The sequence below is a fragment of the Hemicordylus capensis genome, chromosome 2, assembly GCF_027244095.1.
Source record: "Hemicordylus capensis ecotype Gifberg chromosome 2, rHemCap1.1.pri, whole genome shotgun sequence".
Classification (NCBI taxonomy): Eukaryota; Metazoa; Chordata; class Lepidosauria; order Squamata; family Cordylidae; genus Hemicordylus; species Hemicordylus capensis.
The window spans coordinates 157,634,131-157,641,462 of record NC_069658.1 but is presented as its reverse complement, the minus strand read 5'-3'; the positions used below and the strand labels follow the sequence as shown (position 1 = coordinate 157,641,462).

At 45.7% G+C, this 7,332-nt stretch overlaps 2 long non-coding RNA genes across 2 annotated transcripts; both read left to right on the top strand.

Annotated features, from left to right (window-relative positions):
- The first annotated feature begins 621 nt into the window (after window positions 1-621).
- On the top strand, window positions 622-2,634 carry LOC128342029 (uncharacterized). Its single transcript, XR_008314723.1, has 3 exons — window positions 622-729; window positions 852-1,019; window positions 1,561-2,634. It is a non-coding gene; the product is annotated as an uncharacterized LOC128342029 (long non-coding RNA).
- A 274-nt stretch (window positions 2,635-2,908) lies between these two features.
- Window positions 2,909-4,215, top strand: LOC128341853 (uncharacterized). Its single transcript, XR_008314616.1, has 3 exons — window positions 2,909-3,111; window positions 3,234-3,401; window positions 3,943-4,215. It is a non-coding gene; the product is annotated as an uncharacterized LOC128341853 (long non-coding RNA).
- The last annotated feature ends 3,117 nt before the right edge of the window (window positions 4,216-7,332 follow it).

The window sequence follows — 7,332 nt, the reverse complement described above, 5'->3', positions numbered from 1 at the left end:
AAAATTCCATGTTTGGGCAGCTTTAAGCCAGTGGACTGGAGTCCCGTGAGCTTGGAATCTCCAATGGCTCAACTGGGCAAGACAATTGGTGTCTTTAAATTCTGTCAGGGCCTTGTGGACATATTTTTCAGCCAGGGGTGTAGTGTTAAATTTGGATCGACTGACCACCCACTTTTATTCATGCTCATGATAAAGTCTGAATCAAATGGATCACGTTGCGTGTTTTATATGCGCTGTGTCCCAAGTCTTGAGTGACCCATGAAGAGATGAGTTCTTCTTTAGTGCGCTCATGGCCATCTCGGATCCTTATTCCTTACTCAAGGAAAGCATTGATTTTGAATGCTGGGCTCAAGGTTTTGATGCTTTTCTGACTATTGATAAAATGGAAGGAATCATTTCACATGCCAATGTTTAAATTGGTTGTGTCATGCAAGGGTTTTGAGAACTGTCTGGACTAAAGAAATAGTTTGATTGCCTTGTCAGCAAGAGAGGTGCCTGCAGCCTAGGCGGCAACCATGCTATCTTGCACAGACACAAAAAGCCTTTTGGAAGGTTGTGTCTTTGTTGAAGATGATGTTTAGTATTTTAGCATTCAAGACTCTTCAGACATGGATTGCGAGAACGCCTGGCCTGAGAAATTGACACCCGAGTGAATGGAGGCGAATGCACCTGCTTCAGTTGAGGAAGGCAGATCACCAAAGGCGGCAGGAGTCCAGTGGTGAGGATGGGGTGAGTAACTGGGCCTGACTGGTTGGATGATGCCCCATCTGTATTGGGCTTCTTCCATAACAGATGCCCAATTAGTAGATAAATGTAAGGCAGTCTAACATTTCTCAATGACTCTCTTACAGAGGTCGGGAGAAGCTAAGAAGAAGGAGAGAAGAGACTCTACAGTGGGAGAACCACTTTGGGAAGAGCAGGATCAGCCCCTTTATCATTTCGGTTTCCCTCTTCTGCTGCACCTTCTTCAGTTCGACAGTATCGCTTTTTTGGTAATCTGGCGACCGGAAGGATACACTGTAAGTATTCCAAATGTGGCAAAATACCAGGCTCTAGTTTCCGCAGGCACCATGAAATTGGGGCACACACCCCATGCAGTGGGGACCGAGCAAGCCGTAAAAAATGACTCCTCCTCTTCCTGGCCCCAAAGCCAGAGCAGACTCGCCCACCAGCCCTGTTCAAAGCAGGCCTTGACCAGCCACAGTAAGCATTGGAACCCTGGCCCAGTTTGAGCAGGGAGAACAGTATGACTGGTCTCCTCCTCCCTCAGGGTTTCCATCTTGCCCTGACCTTGCAGCTTTCAAAGCAACCCAACCGATGTGCCAGGCGTTAGTATCTGATCAGGACTTGGCTTCCAAACCTCACCCAGACTAAAGGTCCATGGGGGAAACTTGAGCAATCTCTTGCTTCTTTCCCTACCTTATGAGACAGTGGTGAGGTTAAATCATGAGTGGGGAGCACAGGAAGAGATGGATGGACATTGCCCCAAGCTTTTGGCCAAAGGGTGAAATGAACAATTACTCAGAACATTGCCTAACACAATGTCTGTATCATTTACAGTTACTTCTGAGGAACAGCTACAACTGGAAACAAGGTCAGCTTCTTCTTGTTGTTGTTGTTGTTGTTGTTATAGCCCAGTAAGCTTCCAGACCACCTTGGGTTTATCCTCTCTTTTTGACAGTTAAAGCACCACATTTTCATTGATGCCAGGAGATGTTGAACAGTAGGGCACACATCCTGGGGTGCCTCTGTTATGGCACAAGAGATATTCCCAGACTGATTGGGCAAGGTTCGGACCACAATGTGTGTCTGGACATTTAAATTTGCATTCTGATTGGGCAAGACCTCTAGGGTTTTTAAATTCTGTCTTGATCGAATTGGGCAAGATCTCTAGGATTTTTAAATTGTATATGGAATTGGGCAAGATCAAGGCCTGTGTGGGCCTCGATTTTTAAATTGCATCCCCCAGCTTGACCTTTACAATTGTATTCTGATTGGGCAAGACCTCTAGGGTTTTTAAATTCTGTATGGAATTGGGCAAGATCAGGGCCTGTGTGGGCCTCGATTTTTAAATTGCATCCCCCAGCTTGACCTTTACAATTGTATTCTGATTGGGCAAGACCTCTAGGGTTTTTAAATTCTGTATGGAATTGGGCAAGATCGGGGCCTGTGTGGGCCTCGATTTTTAAATTGCATCCCCCAGCTTGACCTTTACAATTATATACTGATTGGGCAAGACCTCTAGGGTTTTTAAATTCTGTATGGAATTGGGCAAGATCAGGGCCTGTGTGGGCCTCGATTTTTAAATTGCATCCCCCAGCTTGACTGAGCACACAATCTCTAGGTTCCCTTAGAGTGAATTGGGCATGATACCATTTTTTTAAAATTCCATGTTTGGGCAGCTTTAAGCCAGTGGACTGGAGTCCCGTGAGCTTGGAATCTCCAATGGCTCAACTGGGCAAGACAATTGGTGTCTTTAAATTCTGTCAGGGCCTTGTGGACATATTTTTCAGCCAGGGGTGTAGTGTTAAATTTGGATCGACTGACCACCCACTTATATTCATGCTCATGATAAAGTCTGAATCAAATGGATCACGTTGCGTGTTTTATATGCGCTGTGTCCCAAGTCCTGAGTGACCCATGAAGAGATGAGTTCTTCTTTAGTGCGCTCATGGCCATCTCGGATCCTTATTCCTTACTCAAGGAAAGCATTGATTTTGAATGCTGGGCTCAAGGTTTTGATGCTTTTCTGACTATTGATAAAATGGAAGGAATCATTTCACATGCCAATGTTTAAATTGGTTGTGTCATGCAAGGGTTTTGAGAACTGTCTGGACTAAAGAAATAGTTTGATTGCCTTGTCAGCAAGAGAGGTGCCTGCAGCCTAGGCGGCAACCATGCTATCTTGCACAGACACAAAAAGCCTTTTGGAAGGTTGTGTCTTTGTTGAAGATGATGTTTAGCATTTTAGCATTCAAGACTCTTCAGACACGGATTGCGAGAACGCCTGGCCTGAGAAATTGACACCCGAGTGAATGGAGGCGAATGCACCTGCTTCAGGTGAGGAAGGCAGATCACCAAAGGCGGCAGGAGTCCAGTGGTGAGGATGGGGTGAGTAACTGGGCCTGACTGGTTGGATGATGCCCCATCTGTATTGGGCTTCTTCCATAACAGATGCCCAATTAGTAGATAAATGTAAGGCAGTCTAACATTTCTCAATGACTCTCTTACAGAGGTCGGGAGAAGCTAAGAAGAAGGAGAGAAGAGACTCTACAGTGGGAGAACCACTTTGGGAAGAGCAGGATCAGCCCCTTTATCATTTCGGTTTCCCTCTTCTGCTGCACCTTCTTCAGTTCGACAGTATCGCTTTTTTGGTAATCTGGCGACCGGAAGGATACACTGTAAGTATTCCAAATGTGGCAAAATACCAGGCTCTAGTTTCCGCAGGCACCATGAAATTGGGGCACACACCCCATGCAGTGGGGACCGAGCAAGCCGTAAAAAATGACTCCTCCTCTTCCTGGCCCCAAAGCCAGAGCAGACTCGCCCACCAGCCCTGTTCAAAGCAGGCCTTGACCAGCCACAGTAAGCATTGGAACCCTGGCCCAGTTTGAGCAGGGAGAACAGTATGACTGGTCTCCTCCTCCCTCAGGGTTTCCATCTTGCCCTGACCTTGCAGCTTTCAAAGCAACCCAACCGATGTGCCAGGCGTTAGTATCTGATCAGGACTTGGCTTCCAAACCTCACCCAGACTAAAGGTCCATGGGGGAAACTTGAGCAATCTCTTGCTTCTTTCCCTACCTTATGAGACAGTGGTGAGGTTAAATCATGAGTGGGGAGCACAGGAAGAGATGGATGGACATTGCCCCAAGCTTTTGGCCAAAGGGTGAAATGAACAATTACTCAGAACATTGCCTAACACAATGTCTGTATCATTTACAGTTACTTCTGAGGAACAGCTACAACTGGAAACAAGGTCAGCTTCTTGTTGTTGTTGTTGTTGTTGTTGTTATAGCCCAGTAAGCTTCCAGACCACCTTGGGTTTATCCTCTCTTTTTGACAGTTAAAGCACCACATTTTCATTGATGCCAGGAGATGTTGAACAGTAGGGCACACATCCTGGGGTGCCTCTGTTATGGCACAAGAGATATTCCCAGACTGATTGGGCAAGGTTCGGACCACAATGTGTGTCTGGACATTTAAATTTGCATTCTGATTGGGCAAGACCTCTAGGGTTTTTAAATTCTGTCTTGATCGAATTGGGCAAGATCTCTAGGATTTTTAAATGGTATATGGAATTGGGCAAGATCAAGGCCTGTGTGGGCCTCGATTTTTAAATTGCATCCCCCAGCTTGACCTTTACAATTGTATTCTGATTGGGCAAGACCTCTAGGGTTTTTAAATTCTGTATGGAATTGGGCAAGATCAGGGCCTGTGTGGGCCTCGATTTTTAAATTGCATCCCCCAGCTTGACCTTTACAATTGTATTCTGATTGGGCAAGACCTCTAGGGTTTTTAAATTCTGTATGGAATTGGGCAAGATCGGGGCCTGTGTGGGCCTCGATTTTTAAATTGCATCCCCCAGCTTGACCTTTACAATTATATACTGATTGGGCAAGACCTCTAGGGTTTTTAAATTCTGTATGGAATTGGGCAAGATCAGGGCCTGTGTGGGCCTCGATTTTTAAATTGCATCCCCCAGCTTGACTGAGCACACAATCTCTAGGTTCCCTTAGAGTGAATTGGGCATGATACCATTTTTTTAAAATTCCATGTTTGGGCAGCTTTAAGCCAGTGGACTGGAGTCCCGTGAGCTTGGAATCTCCAATGGCTCAACTGGGCAAGACAATTGGTGTCTTTAAATTCTGTCAGGGCCTTGTGGACATATTTTTCAGCCAGGGGTGTAGTGTTAAATTTGGATCGACTGACCACCCACTTATATTCATGCTCATGATAAAGTCTGAATCAAATGGATCACGTTGCGTGTTTTATATGCGCTGTGTCCCAAGTCTTGAGTGACCCATGAAGAGATGAGTTCTTCTTTAGTGCGCTCATGGCCATCTCGGATCCTTATTCCTTACTCAAGGAAAGCATTGATTTTGAATGCTGGGCTCAATGTTTTGATGCTTTTCTGACTATTGATAAAATGGAAGGAATCATTTCACATGCCAATGTTTAAATTGGTTGTGTCATGCAAGGGTTTTGAGAACTGTCTGGACTAAAGAAATAGTTTGATTGCCTTGTCAGCAAGAGAGGTGCCTGCAGCCTAGGCGGCAACCATGCTATCTTGCACAGACACAAAAAGCCTTTTGGAAGGTTGTGTCTTTGTTGAAGATGATGTTTAGCATTTTAGCATTCAAGACTCTTCAGACACGGATTGCGAGAACGCCTGGCCTGAGAAATTGACACCCGAGTGAATGGAGGCGAATGCACCTGCTTCAGGTGAGGAAGGCAGATCACCAAAGGCGGTAGGAGTCCAGTGGTGAGGATGGGGTGAGTAACTGGGCCTGACTGGTTGGATGATGCCCCATCTGTATTGGGCTTCTTCCATAACAGATGCCCAATTAGTAGATAAATGTAAGGCAGTCTAACATTTCTCAATGACTCTCTTACAGAGGTCGGGAGAAGCTAAGAAGAAGGAGAGAAGAGACTCTACAGTGGGAGAACCACTTTGGGAAGAGCAGGATCAGCCCCTTTATCATTTCGGTTTCCCTCTTCTGCTGCACCTTCTTCAGTTCGACAGTATCGCTTTTTTGGTAATCTGGCGACCGGAAGGATACACTGTAAGTATTCCAAATGTGGCAAAATACCAGGCTCTAGTTTCCCCAGGCACCATGAAATTGGGGCACACACCCCATGCAGTGGGGACCGAGCAAGCCGTAAAAAATGACTCCTCCTCTTCCTGGCCCCAAAGCCAGAGCAGACTCGCCCACCAGCCCTGTTCAAAGCAGGCCTTGACCAGCCACAGTAAGCATTGGAACCCTGGCCCAGTTTGAGCAGGGAGAACAGTATGACTGGTCTCCTCCTCCCTCAGGTTTTCCATCTTGCCCTGACCTTGCAGCTTTCAAAGCAACCCAACCGATGTGCCAGGCGTTAGTATCTGATCAGGACTTGGCTTCCAAACCTCACCCAGACTAAAGGTCCATGGGGGAAACTTGAGCAATCTCTTGCTTCTTTCCCTACCTTATGAGACAGTGGTGAGGTTAAATCATGAGTGGGGAGCACAGGAAGAGATGGATGGACATTGCCCCAAGCTTTTGGCCAAAGGGTGAAATGAACAATTACTCAGAACATTGCCTAACACAATGTCTGTATCATTTACAGTTACTTCTGAGGAACAGCTACAACTGGAAACAAGGTCAGCTTCATGTTGTTGTTGTTGTTGTTGTTGTTGTTGTTGTTATAGCCCAGTGAGCTTCCAGACCACCTTGGGTTTATTCTCTCTTTTTGACAGTTAAAGCACCACATTTTCATTGATGCCAGGAGATGTTGAACAGTAGGGCACACATCCTGGGGTGCCTCTGTTATGGCACAAGAGATATTCCCAGACTGATTGGGCAAGGTTCGGACCACAATGTGTGTCTGGACATTTAAATTTGCATTCTGATTGGGCAAGACCTCTAGGGTTTTTAAATTCTGTCTTGATCGAATTGGGCAAGATCTCTAGGATTTTTAAATGGTATATGGAATTGGGCAAGATCAAGGCCTGTGTGGGCCTCGATTTTTAAATTGCATCCTCCAGCTTGACCTTTACAATTGTATTCTGATTGGGCAAGACCTCTAGGGTTTTTAAATTCTGTATGGAATTGGGCAAGATCGGGGCCTGTGTGGGCCTCGATTTTTAAATTGCATCCCCCAGCTTGACTGAACACACAATCTCTAGGTTCCCTTAGAGTGAATTGGGCATGATACCATTTTTTTAAAATTCCATGTTTGGGCAGCTTTAAGCCAGTGGACTGGAGTCCCGTGAGCTTGGAATCTCCAATGGCTCAACTGGGCAAGACAATTGGTGTCTTTAAATTCTGTCAGGGCCTTGTGGACGTATTTTTCAGCCAGGGGTGTAGTGTTAAATTTGGATCGACTGACCACCCACTTTTATTCATGCTCATGATAAAGTCTGAATCAAATGGATCACGTTGCGTGTTTTATATGCGCTGTGTCCCAAGTCTTGAGTGACCCATGAAGAGATGAGTTCTTCTTTAGTGCGCTCATGGCCATCTCGGATCCTTATTCCTTACTCAAGGAAAGCATTGATTTTGAATGCTGGGCTCAAGGTTTTGATGCTTTTCTGACTATTGATAAAATGGAAGGAATTATTTCACGTGCAACTGT